This window comes from Leucoraja erinacea, chromosome 5 (assembly GCF_028641065.1).
Source record: "Leucoraja erinacea ecotype New England chromosome 5, Leri_hhj_1, whole genome shotgun sequence".
Lineage (NCBI taxonomy): Eukaryota > Metazoa > Chordata > Chondrichthyes > Rajiformes > Rajidae > Leucoraja > Leucoraja erinaceus.
The window spans coordinates 44029211-44047655 of record NC_073381.1 but is presented as its reverse complement, the minus strand read 5'-3'; the positions used below and the strand labels follow the sequence as shown (position 1 = coordinate 44047655).

At 42.2% G+C, this 18445-nt stretch overlaps 1 protein-coding gene across 1 annotated transcript in view; it reads left to right on the top strand.

Moving 5' to 3' along the window:
- LOC129697170 (putative Polycomb group protein ASXL2) overlaps window positions 1-18445 on the top strand; it is a 176782-nt gene that overhangs the window by 57162 nt on the left and 101175 nt on the right.

Here is an 18445-nt window from a genome sequence, read left to right as displayed (position 1 = left end):
TCTAAATGGCTTACTCCTTATTCTTAAATTGTGGCCCCTAGTTCTGGACTTCTTAAACATCGGGAACATGTTTCCTGCCTCTAGCATGTCCAAACCCTTAACAATCTTATATGTTTCGATTAGACTTCCTCTCATCCTTCTGAACTCCAGAGTGTACAAGCCCAGCTGCTCCATTCTTTCAGCATATGACAGCCCCGCCATCCCGGGAATTAACCTTGTAAACCTGCGCGGCACTCCCTCAATAGCAAGAATGTCCTTCCTCAAATTGGGGGACCAAAACTGCACACAATACTCCAGGTGTGGTCTCACTAGGGCTCTGTACAACTGTAGAAGGACCTCTTTGCTCCTATATTTGATTCCTCTTGTTATAAAGGCCAACATGCCATTCGCTTTCTTCACTGCCTGCTGCACCTGCATGCTTACTTTCATAAACTGATGTACAAGGACCCCCAGATCCCGTTGTACTTCCCCTTTTCCCAATTTGACGCAATTTAGATAGTAATCTGCCTTCCTGTTTTTGCTACCAAAGTGGATAACATCACATTTATCCGCCTTAAGCTTCATCTGCCATGCATCTGCCCATTCCCCCAACCTGTCCAAGTCACCCTGCATTCTCATAGCATCCTCCTCGCAGTTCACACTGACACCCAGCTTTGTGTCATCTGCTAATTTTACTTTGAATCCCTTCATCCAATTCATTGATGTATATTGTAAATAGCTGCGGTCCCAGCACCGAGCCTTGCGGTACCCCACTAGTCACTGTCTGCCATTCTGAAAGGGACCCGTTAATCCCTACTCTTTGTTTCCTGTCTGCCAACCACTTCTCTATCCATGTCAGCACTCTACCCCCAATACCATGTGCCCTAATTTTGCCCACTAATCTCCTATGTGGGACCTTATCAAATGCTTACTGAAAGTCCAGGTACACTACATCCAGTGGCTCTCCCTTGTCCATTTTCCTAGTTACATCTTCAAAAAAGTGTATTGTTATATATTGATATTTCATTACCCATTATCTGGCACTACACTTCCAGCACTCACAAATTCCTTCAAGTGTATTAGATTCAGTATCAATTATTTTACTTTAGACCCCAAGATATTTAATTGTGTACCTCTGGGCTATTTGTACCTGATTCACAAATGATGAACACATTTTCACTGAAGTTCCAACACAGAACTAGTGCACCTTGGCATTTATAATGTATTCAATCACCCATTTGTTCTGATCTATATACCTACACTTACCCTTATCTCTGTACTTCACTCGTACCATCTAGTTCATTTTCATCTCTTCCATTTCCTGTGTTTGCTTGCTTTTCTCATCTCATTGCAACAATCATACGAGTCTATCCAGGTGGGTTCTTTGTTTGGAAAGGATACTGTGATACATTCAGTAGCTGTTTCCCTTTTTCCTTGGGTCAAGCTGCAGGCCTGAGAGAGCCACAAGATTCTCTCCTCTAGCCTTGTGATTTTAGAAGAGACTGAGGTCAGCCTTACAGTTCACCAACTTGTGATCGGAGAACTACTCAACATAGTTGGTGAACCACCGCTTACCGGTCTGAACTTTTCCTCCAACATGAGAATAGAATATCATCTTTGCCTCTGGTGTATTTGCATGTTTGCTAAGACTTGTAATACTTCTATGATGTTGTTTATTAAGGGTACCTTTATTTTACAAAGGACATGAAGTTATATAATAATGAGAGAATAATTTCGCTGTGAACAAATCTTCAATTGTGATTATGTTTTCAATTTCAGTCAAGTGGTCCCATTTGTTCCATTTTGCACATTTATTTTTGTTTAACCTATTCCCTCATATATAATAAATTCCCAAAGTTTCTACCACTGGCCTTCACTGAGATTAATTTATAGCAGCCAATTAACCTCCCAACATACACATTTTTGGGATGGGGGAGGGAGCACCCAGGGGAAACCTCATGTGATTGGTGGGAGAATATGGAAACTCCTCAAAGATAATGCACAAGATCAGGATTCAATCTAGGTGACCAGAGCGGTACAGCAGTAGCCGTGTCTGCTACGCCACCGTGCTTAAAATGCTGAGTTAAGGGGCATTGGAAGGTTTGGAGACGCGTGTGCTGGTTAGAAAGTTGAGCAATGGAGATGTCCTGTGCATTTTGAATCTCTTCTTCATTCTATATGATTATGGTTAATGTAGAAGTGATTTGTGCGTAGGTCCTTTGGTCTCCGACCCCTGATAAGAAATTATCCTTTGGCCCACTGAGCATGCTTCACCATTCAGCAAGATCATGACTGAGTTTCCACCTCAAACACCACTTCCCTGCCCTGCCTGCATATTGCATTCATTTGATTTTAAAAATTCAGTCACCTACTATTCTGTTTTGAATGCAATCAATGACTGAGCTCCCACAGCTTTTCAGATGGAGAATTCTAATTTGTGTGATTGCATTCGACCACCATTTGTGTGATTGCATTCAAAACAGTAAGTAGCCCTTATTTTAGTTCAGAGTGGCCTTTCATTTGTATTGACACTAACCCATGGTTCTGGACTTGAGCCAAGGGAAAAATCTTCCCTTCATCAATTCAATTTTGCATTTCAATGATTTTGCATTGCTAACAATTATAAACTGAAAGGAATGATGGTATAGTTTTCTTAATCTTTCATGTAAGAAACACAGCAATGAAGGAGGCTAACTTAGCATTGACTTTCTTAATTGCTTGGTTCACCTACATGTTAAGTTTCAATAACTTGTACATGAGCAAGCTCAGTCCCTTTCCTCATCAACATTCCTCTCTCTCCAGGTTAAAAAAAATCAAGAACTCACATGTGCTTTCAGTAGTCTTTTATTTTTTAATGCCTATAGAAGCTTTAAATAACTGTGTTTTTCAAAATGTTTTATTTGTTTACTCTCGTCATCTATTTCCCTTTTTTTTAATCAATTTTGGGATCATCCTTTGCCAAATTCTAAAATACTTCCTCTGGTCAGCTGTATCATACAAAATTTAGCTTTGAATTATTCCTATCTATAATATCTCTTGTAATCCATAGTTGAACCTTATTTCCAGTTTCATTTTTGTGATGTTGATAGAATGTAAATTTAGTGTAAATCAATTGATTTTTAAGGTATTGTTCACTGCCGGCTCTTTGAATGTAATTTCACAATCTCCCATTCTGGCGTCCACTCCCCCACCCACCTCCCAACCATCCCTCCATTTTTATTTGAAAAACAAGGAACTGCAGATGCTGGTGCTGGTTTACACAAAAACATCACAAAATGCTGGAGTAATTCAGGGTGTCAGGCAGCATCTCTGGAAAACATGGGGGTTGTGATGTTTTGTGTTGGGACCCTTCTTCAGACTGATTGTGGGGGTGGAGGGAGAGAATGAGCAGGAAGAGAGGAGGGGCAGGACAAAGCCCGGGAGAGGAAGGTTGATTGACAGATGGTTGGACAAAAGCCAGAGATGAAAACACAGAACGTGTGGGACAAAAGGATTGAAGAGTTGCTAATTATGAAGCTTGAGGAAGGAATGTAGGTGGAAGGGAATGGGGAGGGGAGAAATAGGTGCGAGTCCAGATGGAGCACAAGGTAGATGGGGGAAAAAAGAAAGGGGTGGTGGTTTGTGGAAATCTATAATTGAACAACTCAATGTTATTGGGTTGTCAGCTACTTAAGTAGGAAAATGAGACGCAGTTCTTCCACTTTGCATGTGGCCTCATTCTGGCAATGGAGGAGGACCAGGACAGAAAGGTCTACTCTCACTTTCTGCATCTACGCCGCATCTGCTCCCAAGATGAGGCTTTCCATTCCGAGATATCCACGATCTCCTCTTCCTTTACTAACCATGTCATAGAAACATAGAAACATAGAAATTAGGTGCAGGAGTAGGCCATTCAGCCCTTCGAGCCTGCACCGCCATTCAATATGATCATGGCTGATCATCCAACTCAGTATCCCGTCCTGCCTTCTCTCCATACCCTCTGATCCCTTTAGCCACAAGGGCCACATTTAACTCCCTCTTAAATATAGCCAATGAACTGGCCTCAACTACCCTCTGTGGCAGAGAGTTCCAGAGATTCACCACTCTCTGTGTGAAAAAGGTTTCCTCATCTCGGTTTCAAAGGATTTCCCCCTTATCCTTAAACTGGGACCCCTTGTCCTGGACTTCCCCAACATCGGGGACAATCTTCCTGCATCTAGCCTGTCCAACCCCTTAAGAATTTTGTAAGTTTCTATAAGACCCCATCTCAATCTCCTAAATTCTAGAGAGTATAAACCAAGTCTATCCAGTCTTTCTTCATAAGACAGTCCTGATATCCCAGGAATCAGTCTGGTGAACCTTCTCCGCACTCCCTCTATGGCAATAATGTCCTTCCTCAGATTTGGAGACCAAAACTGTATGCAATACTCCAGGTGTGGTCTTACCAAGACCCTGTACAACTGCAGTAGAACCTCCCTGCTCCTATACTCAAATCCTTTTGCTATGAATGTCCCCCATCCTCTTCTGTCATAGATGGATCCCTCACCCACATCTCCTCTATGTTCGGTGGTCCTGCACTTGTCCCTCCACACCCATAGATTTTACAAGGATAGAGTTCCCCTGGCTTTCACCTTTCACTCCACCAGGCTCTGATTCTGACACATCATCCTCTGACATTTCTGTCACCTCTTACGTGCTCCCACCACCAGTCACATATTCACGTCCCCAGCCCTTTCCGCCTTCCACGGAGAGCTGTCCCTCCACAATTCCTTAGTTTACTCATTCCTTCCCACTCAAAAAAATCCCTCCTCAGGTACTTTCCCCTGCAAATGCAGGAGATTTAACATCCGTCCCTGTACTTCCTCCCTCTTCTCCATCCAGGGACCCAAATAGTTCTCCCAGTCTGCCAAGGTCTACTGAATCTCCTGGTTGCTAACAGTATTAACTCCTCTTCCCATTCCACACTGACTTTTCTGTTCTGGGCTGCCTCCTTTGCCAGAGGGAGGCCACACACAAACTGGAGAAGCAGTACCTCAAATTCTGCTTGGGTTGTTTACTACCCAATGGTATCGGCATTGAATTCTCCAATTTTAGGTATCTACAACCTCCCCTCTTTCTCCATCCTCCCTCTCTTTCCGTCAATCCTCTCTCCTGTGCCAAACACAGGATAAATTGTTTCAATTATCCAATTTAACACACACAATTCAGACATATTTAGCCAGTTTTCATTACATGTATCATTTCTAAATTATTAATTCCCTGGGCATGTATGTGAAATATTTAGAATGTTTTATCTTGGCAGTGTGTTGTTAGCAGTATTTTATTGGTTTTTGAAATTTAATCCTGCTTTTATATATGCATCATGTATGCTTTTTGAAAGCAACCAAACATAACGTCATAACAAATTATGCATAAGTATGAAATGAAATATTTAGAATGTTGCACCGTATATTTATTTAGAAGGGGGCGCCCTCAAGTATGGCTGCCCTGCCAGCAGCTGTTAGTCCTTTCACCCTTTTTTAAATTTTTAGTGAGTTAAAAGTGGTTGTTTTGGAGGTTTTCTGGTCTTTTTTTGTGAGGGGTGGGGGGGGGGAAAGGGGGAAACTATTTTTCTCAGTCCCTACCTGGTCAGAGATGAGGCTTTTCTCCAAGCCGTATTTTCGCCCCTTCCTCGCAGCCTACCATTGGACTGGAGCAGCGTTTCCTGTCTGGATCGGCCGGGACTACAACTTCAGTGGCGGCACAGCGCTGGGACACCATCGCAGAGCGGGCGATGCCTTACCCAGGTCACCGTGCGGTAAGCTCCACGAGTACTGTGATCACCGACTTCAACATCCGAGGAGCTGTTGCTGCGGGCGTCCAGCCGCGGGCAGGCGGCGCTGGATTTAAAACACCGCAGAGCCTGGGATCTTTTGCCGAGATCGCCAGTGTTGGAGCTCCGACCGGCGTGGCCTGTTGGCTTCGGAAACCGCGGTCTCCGGTAAGGATGCGGCCGTTCCAGGTATCCCAAGCCGCTGAGAGGGTTCTCCCGACGCGGGAGTTCCATCATCCCGGCAAGAGGGCCTGAAGCATCAGGCTGCCGTAGCGGCGACGGCGGAGGCCTCAATAGGCCCAACTATGGGTGAACAGGGGATGGGACTGGACTTTGCTGTCATCCCTCACAGTGGGAACCATTGTGGGGGGATGTTTTTATGTTTATTGTTAAATTCTTTAATGTTGTGTCTTATCTTCATTTGTGTGCTGCAATGGCAAGTCAAATTTCACTACACCGTTTGGTGTATCTGATAATAAATGTCCTTTGTATGATCACATCCTTTGCCAATTCACGTAGAATCCCTCAACAGCATGGACAGATCCTCTATATGTACACATGAACATATGAAAGAATATGATCAAAGATTTATGACAGTCATGTACATTTTGATTCCAAACACTAGGCCGTCCAATACTCTCAAGGTAATGGACTCCTAGCGTGTCTCCGCCAAAACCACCAATACCATCTCTGCAAGTCTTCCAAATTCACTGGCAGGATAACTGAACGAACTTCAGTGTCACATACCAGACCAACATCCCCGTCACTGAGGTCCTAATTGCATTCATTAATTCTTTTCCACAGGCCACATTATTCGCATACATGAAACCAAATGGCCAATTGAGACACCGTTCCAACCTCTGCCATGACAGATGTAGGTGAAAGATATTAGGATGTTATCAAAACCTCCTTTAAGGAGTGTAATGCCCCTGTCCCACTTAAGAAACCTGAACGGAAACGTCTGGAGACTTTGCACCCCACCCAAGGTTTCCGTGCGGTTCCCGGAGGTTTTTGTCAGTCTCCCTAATGGTCGAAAGTGGTTTCCGCTTCTTCTATGTTCCTGCGATTATTTCAAAAAATTCAAAACTTGCCGCAACTAAAAATAGGTTGCCGTTTTAAAAATTGGTAATTATTTTGTCGAAGCCAGTTGCGATGCTAGTTGAAGGTGGTTGCCAGAGGTTGCAGGTGGTTGCCGAAGGTTGCAAGTAGTGGAAGGTAAGACCTTTCACTACCTGCAACCTCCGGCAACCACCTTCAACTAGCATCGCAACCGGCTTCGACTAAAAAATATGCGCAGTTGGGAGCTATGCATGAGTAGTGGAATATTGCATTGGGGAGCAGACCCAACTAGTCTGCACTTAATCTAATCTATTCATAAAATCTTTTGGGATTGTATTTTATGCTACCTTCTGATCTTTTTTGTTTGCTCCTTAGTTCCCGAAACTCCTCCAGGGATGCACTTGATCACAGCTGTCTGTACCTGTCCCATGTGTCCTTTTTATTCTTAACCAATGCCTCTATATCCCTCGTCAGCCAAGCTTCCTTACGTTTGCCTGCTTTGCCTTTCACTCTAACGGGGACGTACACATCCTGAGCTCTCTTCAGAACACTTTTAAAAACATCCCACTTGGCCGATGTTCCTTTCCCTCAAATAACCTGCTCCAGTCAACTTGAGCGAGACCTTCTCTCATATCCTCAAAGTTGGCCTTACCCCAGTTGAGCATTTTAACACGTGGACTCTCTCCGGCCCGATCCATAATTATCTTAAACCTAATCAAACTGTGGTCACTGGTCCCAAAAGGTTCCTCCACACACACTTCATTAACTTGCCCTTCCAAATTTCCCAATACTAGATCCAGCGTTGCCCTCTCATGTGTGAGGGCCTCTACATACTGTTTAAGAAAAAACCTTTGAGGAATTGCACCCCATCTGAACCCTTCACGCTATGATTCTCCCAATCTATGTTGGGAACGTTGAAACCCCCTACTACACCAACCTTATTTGACCTGCAGCTGTCTGCAATCTCCTGGCACATTTGCTCTTCTAATTCCCGTTGACTATTCGGGGGTCTGTAGTACACCCCCAACAAGGTTATCATCCCTTTCTTGTCCCTCTGCTCCACCCATATAGCCTCACTAGATGAACCGTCCGTAATGTCACCTCTGAACACAGCCGTGATATCCTCCTTAACCAACAATGAAATTCCCCCTCCTCTTTTAACCAGATTACCGAATGGTATCCAGACAATAGACAGAATCTATGCACTTGAGAAGTTTGTCAGTCTTATTTGTCCTGTGGTCATCTGCAGTGCCCGTTGTACAAGAGCCAGTGTGCAGTATCTTGTAAACAAAAGACTTTCCCATCTATTTTTGGTTCCTTATTTTCACCTGACCTGGTCGTGGTAGCAAGCTCAATTTCCACATGGTCACAAAGCCTTATGGAGCAAAATGCCATAGGATTCCTGATGGAGAGATGCCATGGATCTAGGATCTCGCCAGAGGGAGTTTCTCACTGTAGACTTTACTTTAGACATTGGAGGCACAGCACATAAACAGGCCCTTCGGCCCACTGAGTCTACGACGACCAGCGATCTTCCTGTACACTAACGTTATCCTACACACTCGGGCCAATTTACAGCTTACAGAAGCCAATTCACCTACAAACTAATATGTCTTTGGAGTGTGGAAGGAAACCGGAGCACCTGGCGAAAACCCACGCAAGTCACGTGGAGAACGTACTAACTCCGTACAGACAACACCCGAGGTTGGGGTTGAACCCGGATCACTGGCGCTGTAAGGCATCAACTCCACCGCAGCGCCACCGAGCCACTCAGTAGACCCGCTCTGTGGCTTCTATAAACCATCTTGCCACAATGTGAGCCGAGCTTAAGGCTGTGCACGGTAAGGTCATATGTGATGGGGCGAATGGCCTAATTCTGCGCCTATCAAGTCTACTCCGCCATTCAATCGTGGCTGATCTATCTATCACCCCTAACCCCATTTTCCTGCCTTCTCCCCACAACCCTTGACACCCGTAATAATCAGCAACGGTTTGCTACCCATAGTAATAGAGTGTAATACCAGAGGGGGAAAGGGGTAGGCGTCAATGAATTGAGGAGTTTCTAAATGTCCGGTCAGGGTGCCAGTCCCTGCCTGATCATAGCTGGTTCTTGCCACCATTTGGTAAACACATAATTTCCCATTTTATTTAATTGCATTGCCATTGCTGTTTCCCCGAAATGGCATCATGCTGTCCAGGAAATGAACAACCAGGCACTTGCTGGGGCTGCAGGGCCAGGTTGGAGATTGTATCTGCCACTCGTTTCTACTTCTGAGGCACTGAATCCTTTCTACTTGCAGATATGATTGAGAAGAAGTACGGTTTCATTCTCCAGACTGCATTTCACGACAGCAGCATTGGCAATAAAATTACTGAGCTTTAACCATTTGTCCAACTTCAATGGAATGACTGCAGTCCATGCCATTCCTCAAACTCTTCCTCCACATTAGAAGGAGCTGCTTTGACATGAACCTCCTGGAAAGACAAGGATACCTATCACATGGATACTCATAATGCTGTAGAGTGCAGTCATTGAACATGCTTAGTTGGAAATAAATTTCCCCCTTACAATGTGCTCACTATTTTATATTAGAAGCTCTACCCATGGCAATGTACAGTTACCTCGCACCCTGCATTTGTTCAGGAAGGGCAGGTCCTCAACACCCTAGATGTTGATCTCCTGGCCGAGTGACGTACATACGAGTGATAATGAATAAATAGAAATCCAAGTCTCAAGTTGAGAAACTGTCCCAAGTTTCCATCCTACTGTTGCAGATAATTTTTGTATCTTTTTCTGCACAGATAAGTCTTGGAACTTATTAAGTATGTTAAATGTTTTGTATACTTGCCATCAACTGTGCAGTTATTAATTCATCATCCTTGTGCATTCCTTTAGTGGATGTCATTTGCTGTAATACGATTATACCGGTCTTTCCCCAGTCCTTGATTGGTCTGTTTTGCATTAATATGTACGTGGTCACATGATAGAAAGGATTGGCTCCAGATTCTGTACGTGGCTATGTGACAGGTTGGAAGTGGATTCCGTCATGCTAGAGCGTGTCTCACTCAGAAGAACTGGCAATCTAGATGATCCCCATGTGTGGACCAGCTCCAAGTGCTCAAGTGAGTTTTTCAGAGTAGAATTGACGTTCAGCCTCACCTTTATGGGAGTTGACGCATGTTTATTTTCACCAGCTGGTGTGGTGCATCCTTCCTCTTAAGGTATCCGCTTCTGTTTGTGAAGTGTCTGCATGTGGCCACGTCATTCAAGTATTAAAGGTCAGTCATTTGTAGTTTATTTTGTCCGTCAGCAGTGGATTGGCATTTCCTGTGTCTCAAATGAGAAAATGCCAATTGTACGATCATGTTAAACTGACTGATAGTGAGGAGGTAGGTCATGGTGATGAGATTAGAACTCCCTGAGGTCACGGTGAGCGGAGAGACGGTGGGGTCACAGGGGGAGCAGAGGAGGTGGGATAAAGGGAAAGGTATAGGGAACATTATGAATGGAAAGACAGTTTGGTTGCTTAGAGGGGTGGGATCATAATGCACGGGTAGGTGGTAGAGTCGCGTGGGGCAGGATAGGGTCGCAGTGAGAGGGAGGAGTAGATCGGGTGATGGGCCGTTGGCAGGGTTAGCATGGTGGACGGGGAAGGAGGGAGGATCATGGAGATGGGGGAGCGGAGGCAGGGTTGTGGGGAGGGGGAGAGAAGGTAGATCAGAATGGGGAGGGGGAGCAGAGGTAAGGTCACACTGGGATGGGAGGAGAGGAGGTAGGGTCGTGGGTGAGGTGGCAGAGTCACAGTGGGAAAGGGGGAGAGGAGGAAGGGTCTGAGGGTGGAGGGGTGGTAGGGTCACAGTAGGGAGGGTGAAGAGGAAGTAAGGTCGTAGGGAGGGGAAAAAATGTGTGAAGAAGGTACTTGTGAACTGTCTATGCGATGAGTGAGTTGTCAGAGGTGGGAGGAAGGAAACCTTACGATGAAAATTACAGTTCATTTGGCTATAGGTGAAAATACCACACACCTTATCTGCACTGAAATCCCAGTGACAACTGTGGGTAATTGTTGCAGCTGGAATGTACATATTTGCAAAAGATGAGGGACCATCCTGTTTGAATAGTTGCAAAAAAAATGCCCAAATTCTTTATTTGCATTTCTGCCTATTATTGTAACAGCAGAGGGCAGAGTTGTTTGGCATTGTCACTTGGTGTTGAAGCAGTTTTTTTTCCAAGTTCCTGTAATGTTTGGTCCATTTGCTTTTCCTGTTGTGAAGTGAGACAGCTTTGCTGCCTGAAAAATTGAATAAATTCACATGACTCTTGTTTACTTGTTTGAGGGGAATAATTTCAGTTGTGTGTATGTAGAAAATTAGGGAAATGGTGTTTTGAAAACTTGCACATGGTAAGAAACAAATACTGTAAAAGCTAAACTATGCTTTTAAGTGCTCAGAGGTTTTAAGTTGAAAATACCATGTTCACCTTTTGTATCTTTAATCCACAAATGCTTGCCAATAGAATGAGCTCATGTGAGCAAACACGTGAAACACAGTCTTCACCATGGAAAATTCCAGCGTGAAGTAGTTATTCACTCTCTGTGAGCTCGGCAACTCTAGAGTGGTCAGTATATTTTACATTGTGATTTACTTCTCCTGAAATGTGTGCTCCACATTGGTGGAAACCTTTTTTCAGTTTCTACAGCACAAAGTATAGTGGGTTAAACTGAATTTTGTTAGAGGTTGTGCTTTGTTGGCATTATTTATTGTCTTTTCTTGCATTTAACGGCACAGAATTAAAATCAGGAGGTCCGGTGTGTTTCCTTCAGATGCCTCTGAATGTTTCCTTCATGTTTTAACTGTCTTTTCCTTTGGAACTAGTTGCCGATTTTTTTTTTGTCATCAATCATTTCTGCAGTGCTTCATAATTGGCTTACTCCTTAATGGCTCTTAATGTTCTTCTCATAAAACATCTTTCCCACCGTTTATCTGTTTGGAACCCTTGTTTAAGGCACTGGTAGAAACAATCTATTATTGCTGTGGTTTAAGCATTACATTGTTGCTAAATCTTGTATCACTTCCCAAATTGTCAGATTAACTTGTCACTGTGACAGTTTAGTTCAGTTTTAGAAATCTACATGCTTTAAGTAGATTTGTAACCTATTTTATTTCATTTCAAGAGTTACGTTATTAATGGAGCACCACATATAAATATGATGTTGGGCACAAAGGAAACTGCATTGAGAAAAAATGGAGTGGAAGTTAAAACAAATAAACTGAGTCAAATGATGGTGAATGAGAACTAGTATCATGCCATGTCTCATCTATCATGTTGTTGCCTACAGAAAATTTGGAATGGGTCTCGCTACAGCAGCTTAATAAGTCATTTGGACAAGTGCCCCTGGGCTAGTTTAGTTATTATACCAACATAAATCAAAAGTTTCCAGGTGGCAATTTAGTTCAGCAATATTTATGGATTAAAAATGAGAAATAATGGCGCATATTACTAAATACCATCTTTCAGTAAAAGGCCTAAAGAAAATAATCATGTCAATAGTTCTTGACACAATCTGGGTCTGTACTCCGAAATGGCTCTCTCGCCAAAAGTCTGTCTGTCCCTTCCTTCTTTATTGTTTTAATAGTACGTGTTAAATGTATGTTTTCGAGTTCTTTAGCTTGTTTTATGGGGGGGGGGGGGGGGGGGGGGGGGGGGGGGGGGGGGGGGGGGGGGGGGGTGGGTGGGAAACTTTTTAAATCTCTTACCTCGACGGAGAACCGATTTTTTTTTTACCCTCGTATCGTATCTCTGTCCGCACTGCGGCCTAACATCGAGGAGTTGGCGGCCTGGAGATCAATTTGGAAACTCCAACCGCGGGAGCCTGCGGGACGTACCATCGTGGAGCGGGCCATCCCTGTCGAGGATTGACCTCGGAACGGGAGCTTCGACCACCGGCTGCGGGAGCTTCGATTTCCCCGACGGATGGTTCGACTGCCCTGACCGCAGGAGAATAAAGAGGGACGAAAATTGGACTTTGTTGCCTTCCATCACAGTGAAGAATGTGGGGAATCCACTGTGGTGGATGTTTATGTTAACTTTTATGTAGTTGTATGTCTTGTTGCTTTTATATGCCTGTATGGTAATTTGAATATCACTAACTTTAATTGGTACACGTGACAATAAAAGACCTTTGAAACCTTTGAAATTAACGTTTCCACTGACAATACAACATTTCTCCCATTAAACTGGAGTAGAGAAAAATAACAAATTTGGAACCTTCTCTTCTGGTCATGTCCTGCCACCAGCTAGCAACTTCCAGTATAGGGCCTAGAGACATTGATGAGAAGCCCATGACCAGCCAACTCTTTGCCCTCCGTCTAATTCAAAACCCTTTCGTGACTCTTTGGTCAGTCCCTTGAGCTCTGCTTTCAAAAGTTATTTGGAAGTAAATAATCACAGCAACGTTCGTTGAGAGTGTACCAACTTTTAAAGATCCAAGGATTCAAGTCAATTATTGGTTGTTGTGTATCCAATAGGTTAGGTAGTATTCAAATTGAAATCGGACCCAATGATTAGTTAAAAATAGACCATGTGAAACATGTAGAGGATTCCATCTGTACTTTGACATGTCTGAATTGTACCAAATCTTTTTTTTTAATCCATAAAACCACAGAGGAACACTTGAGGTTTGTTCTCTCTAGGTAAAAGAAACCAGACAATATGAACCACAGGTTAAAAAAGTAAGCTACGCAATATGACAAGTACAATGCTTTCTTTAAATCTTTAAATACATGCAAACAAAAGCAGAATTCCAAGAAGCATTAACGGCTATTTAATTACTATTCATTTCCTAAGGACAGCTCTTGGTATTTTTACTCAACACTTGAAAATTTTGACATATGGGGAAATGAACAAAGACTGGAAAACAAAGAGGAAATGTTTTGAACTTTTTTGGCTTGCATTTTAATGAGGTCCTGTTTTATTCATTTGTAGTTAGATGAAGAGTTTGCATTTGTACAGCATCTCCTTACCACGAGCAACCCTTCTTGAGGCTGCCACTCTTACACAGCAATAAATAGCTATCCTGCATACACTGGTATTTGCTGCTTATTCACTGGGTACAGAATGTGCTTCAGTCCATTTGGGAAAATTATATATAATAAATTGTTTTGCAGTATTTCATCGTCATTCATCTGATTTTAAGTGATATGAGCCATAAATTGTCCTTTTGCAAGTTTAAGTCTATCTCCTTATCAAATCATGATAGTTGTTACATACAATTCATCCATGCTTTAACTGTTATCATTAAGACTACTGGCTAGCAGTGACCTTTTGGTTCTCAGTTATGGTTAATATTTAGTAAAAAAAAAACCAAGGAGAATGTCCGGCTCTTTAGATTTGAACTTGTTTAATGGTGGAACCTATATACAGTGCCCTCCATAATGTTTGGGACAAAGACTCATCATTTATTTGTTTGCCTCTGTACTCCACAAATTGAGATTGTAATAGCAAAAATCACATGTGGTTAAAGTGCACATTGTCAGATTTTAATAAAGGCCATTTTTATACACTTTGGTTTCACCATGCAGAAATTACAGCTGTGTTTATACATAGTCCTCCCATTTAAGGGCACCGTCATGTTTGGGGCACATCAATGTCATGTAGATGAAAGTAGTCATGTTTAGTATTTTGTTGTATATCCTTTGTATGCAATGACTGCTTGAAGTCTGTGATTCATGGACATCACCAGTTGCTGGGTGTCTTCTCTGGTGATGCTCTGCCAGGCCTGTATTGCAGCCATCTTTAGCTTATGCTTTGGGGGTTAGTCCCCTTTAGTTTTCTCTTCAGCATATAAAAGGCATGCTTAATTGGGTTAACCATCCTATTTACGCAGCTAACCAGTGGTTTGCATCTTGCAGTGTGGCCTCTGTATTTCTGTTCATGAAGTCTTCGGCGGACAGTGGTCATTGACAAATCCACACCTGACTCCTGAAGTGTGTTTCTGATCCGTCGGACAGGGGTTTGGGGATTTTTCTTTATTATAGAGAGAATTCTTCTGTCATCAGCTGTGGAGGTCTTCCTTGGCCCTTTGCGATTGGTAAGCTCACCAGTGCTCTCTTTCTTCTTAATTATGTTCCAAACAGTTGATTTTGGTAAATCTAAGGTTCAGCTGATGCCTCAAACAGTTTTATTCGTGGTTCTCAGTCTCATAATGGCTTCTTTGACTTTCATTGGCATAACTTTGGTCCTCATGTTGATAAACAGCAATAAAAGTTTCCAAAGGTGATGGAATGACCGGAGGAAATACTAGGTGCTGAAAGGTCTCTTATACCTGCATTAAGGAGGCAACATACCTAAACACACCTAAGCAATTACAAACACCTGTGAACCCATGTGTCCCAAACATTATGGTGCTGTAATTTCTACATGGTGAAACCAACATGTGTAAAAAAAACCTTTAATAAAATCTGACAATGTGCATTTTAACCACATGTGATTTTTTTAAAATTACAAATCTCAAATTGTGGAGTACAGAGGCAAATAACTAAATAATGGGTCTGTCCCAAACATTATGGAGGGCACTGTAGCACTGAATCAGTGTCAGATTTGTCTATGTTCTTGGAATCTGCTTGTGACATGAATCCACAGTCTTTAGCAACAGATCAGAGTGGCACCCGCTGGTCAAACTTACACACCTGCATTAGAAATATTTTTGCACTTACAGTGACATGGGATTTTGGGAGCAAATAGTATTTTGTTGGGTGGGGAGCACAAAAATACAATGGCAAATTAAATAAACCAATGAAGGTGAAGAGAGGGGGCTTGGAGATTTTGTGTACAGCTTTGTTTTTAACAAAGCAATTTTTTTTTGTGGAGACTTTGGGTACTTGATTCCTGAAGCTTCTGTCTGCCGAAGGGTCTTGACCTTAAATGTCATCTAACCATGTTCTCCAGGGATGCTGCTTGACCCACTGAGTCACTCCATCATTTTGTGTCCTTTTCAAGGTTTGTTTATTCTCACATGAACCAATGAAGGTACATTCAATTCAAATTCAAATTGCCATTCAGCCATACCAAGAAAGAGCAAATACATTTTTAACATAAACATCCACCACAGCGACTCCCCCACATTCCTCACTGTGATGGAAGGCAAAACAAGTTCAATCTTCTTCCCTTCTTCTTTTGTGTATTAATCGGCATCTGCAGTTCTTTGTGTGTACTTGGTGATCACGGTCCCCTATGCCAGCGAGTCAAGAGGCAGCCTGCAATGTAAATGGATGGGTGATATTTTGGGGCGGGGGACCGTTCTTAGACCGATTGTCAAAGGGAGAGTGGGGGGAAAGTAAAATTAATTCTGCTGAGTTACTCCAGCATTTTGTGTCTATCTCTTTGGTATAAACCAGCATCTGCAGTTCCGTTTAGTTACATCTCCAGCAATGTAACTTTGTTTCTGCTGTTGTAATACTGAGTGTCTTTTATTAAACTAGCAGCACCGTGTGGTTTTAAAACTCGATCAGTGTTTGTAGGTATCGGGACAGTCAATAATTTGTAAGCTGGTTCCCATTTATAACTTTGCTTCCTATGTTTGTTATCAACTTTCTGAAGATGTTCAACGGTTGGCGCGGACTCAGTGGGCCGAATGCCCTGTTTCCGATCGATATCTTTCTGTGACTCTATGACCACTAAGATGGCTTTTTAATTACTTGCACTGTCCACCCACTTGCAGTAAAGTAAGTTTGCAGAGCAGTTTTACCAAAGTCAAGTCTCCTATTTGCAAGCCTGCACATGCAGTAGAACCTTCTGATTTAATGGCATTCAAATATTAGGGAAAATAAAAAGAAATGTAGATGCTTGAAATACAAAATTACAATAGCAAATGCTGGAATCGTACAACTATTTCACTCTACAGATGTTGCCTGATCTGCTAAGTGTTTCCAGCACTTTGTTTTCGGTAATTACTTTGAAGACACCAATGCATTCTTGACTGTTTGGAACTTATGTTGGTACTTGAAAGGTGCTTAAAAGAACTGACTCTTGTTAACGTATACTCGACAAACTTTGAAATGATGTAACTTTCTGAAAATTGCCTGTAGTTGAGAGTTAATGAGAAAAAACAACAGGAGATCAATTATTTGAAATGACTTGTATTTATGGCATAATATGGGATTTTTGATTGCTGGCCACATCATCATTGCACAAAAAGAGTATCGTCCTGTGGTACAGCCTTGCGCATAGCCGATAGTCATTAACGTAAGAAATGTAGAAGTTTATTTGTTCAATATACTTGTACAATATAGATTGCATTCAGACAATGGAACAGTTGAAGAAATTACCATCTTTAGTTTTTTTTACCTACACTTCCATTTTGCTGTAATAAATTTAATGTCATAAAATACATGAAACCTCCTTTGTTCAACCCTGCTGTTGGCTGTCAGCAGGATTTTTGATTTAGTTAGTTTACCCCAAAGATTTGTGTTCTATTTCTTCATTGCAGTCCTATGATTTATCACTTCAGTTTTAAATATTATTGCTGATATTATTGCTTCTGTTGATCTCAATTGACTTGGCAGAGGTAACAGAGGCTTCCGTTCCCCACATCATGGCTTGGCCCTGATTTCTTCATCTCCAATCTGCAACATGAATCACTGATAGCCAAGATGCATTTTGTGATGTTTCAGTATTGCATAATCTTCAGAAATGAGGACAATCCATACTTCAGCATGATTGCTTTCTTCGTGGTAAATGACCCACCACGGGAATGTTAAAATTTGCTGCACAGGCCGAAGAAATAATTCATTAGGAAACATACCAGGAAAGATATGAGCAATATTGTTTTGCAACTCTCAGGGTGGCTTCTCTGAGTCTTGCATAAATATCTTTCTGGCAATGCCTGCAAACATGCTCATTTATTAGACATTCACAGTCAGCATGAGGACAAAGTATGTGTGATGTATTCAAGGTTTGTAGGTACTTTTGATTAAAGTCCATTCTCCGATTATGGAAAATTGCATTCTTGAGATTATAGTTATTTTCCAATATCATTCGCTAGATTTGCCTCATATGAAAGCAGATTATATATCTATGTAGAATGTGAAATTCTCTCATATCATATGGAAGATGACTCCCAGGGTAGGCAATTAACTTTGTAATAACACTGGTGAGTCAACTAACCAGTGAATGCTGGTAGACGCAAAATGGTGGAGTAACCCAGCGGGCCAGGCAGCATCTCTGGAGTGACGGAATGGGTGACGTTTTGGGTCGAGATCTTTCTTCAGTCTGATGTCAGGGGAGTGGGCGGACAAAGATAGAATGTAGTCGAAGTTCTACCTTAGAATACTCACAACTTTATCTTTGAACTTTTCCAAAAAAAAGAATAACGTAATATCTTGACTGGAGGATCCATTGAATGTTTTGTAATCAACAAATGTGTTCATTTTACTTCTTTCAGGGGAAGTGGAATCTTCTGATAAGTATTGAAAGCCTGCAATTTATTTTACATTTTTTTGGAAGACAGTGTTCATCACTACTTAGTAGTTGTAAAAAATATATAATCTCCGTAATATCACTATTGAAAGATAATTGTCTATTAATTGAACGTCACATCTTATAGTTTGAAAATGCTATTT